The sequence below is a fragment of the Anoplopoma fimbria genome, unplaced genomic scaffold, assembly GCF_027596085.1.
Source record: "Anoplopoma fimbria isolate UVic2021 breed Golden Eagle Sablefish unplaced genomic scaffold, Afim_UVic_2022 Un_contig_1925_pilon_pilon, whole genome shotgun sequence".
Classification (NCBI taxonomy): Eukaryota; Metazoa; Chordata; class Actinopteri; order Perciformes; family Anoplopomatidae; genus Anoplopoma; species Anoplopoma fimbria.
Genome location: NW_026552126.1, coordinates 1 through 522, shown reverse-complemented (window position 1 = coordinate 522; position 522 = coordinate 1). Strand labels below are relative to the sequence as shown.

General features: G+C 42.9%; 1 non-coding gene across 1 annotated transcript; it reads right to left on the bottom strand.

The window, feature by feature from the left end:
• Positions 1 to 248: 248 nt before the first annotated feature.
• LOC129115885 (5S ribosomal RNA) lies at positions 249 to 367 on the bottom strand. The gene has a single exon (XR_008533280.1). It is a non-coding gene; the product is annotated as a 5S ribosomal RNA (ribosomal RNA).
• Between the last annotated feature and the right edge of the window lie 155 nt (positions 368 to 522).

Below are 522 nucleotides of genomic sequence, written 5' to 3'. Positions count from 1 at the left end.
AAGTGGCTATAAGGTTCACAATTGTAGTGCAGTAAAAAGATTAATATTTACTGTTGAAATGTAGAATACGTTAGCATAAAATTGAAAAGAAAATGATCGATGAGCTTAGGAATGATGAAAGCCATCATTTAACTGGATTTGTGTCATTTCTATACCGGCAAGTCATGATCTAGCTATATCCTTCCCACCCTGTCGGTGTCCACTGAAAAAGCAGCAGCGCCTCTGCTTTTTGTAAAGAGGAGTGAAAAAGCTTACAGCACCTGGTATTCCCAGGCGGTCTCCCATCCAAGTACTGACCAGGCCCGACCCTGCTTAGCTTCCGAGATCAGACGAGATCGGGCGTGTTCAGGGTGGTATGGCCGTAAGCAAATATCGTGCCTACCAAAGGTCCTTTTAAAGATACTATATCACCACGCTTTGCTCTTTCGTCTATACAGGGAGCGCCTGCAGATTGCCAGACAAACTCACAGCTTTTAAATGTCAAATCAGAATGTACAAAGTGGCTATAAGGTTCACAATTGT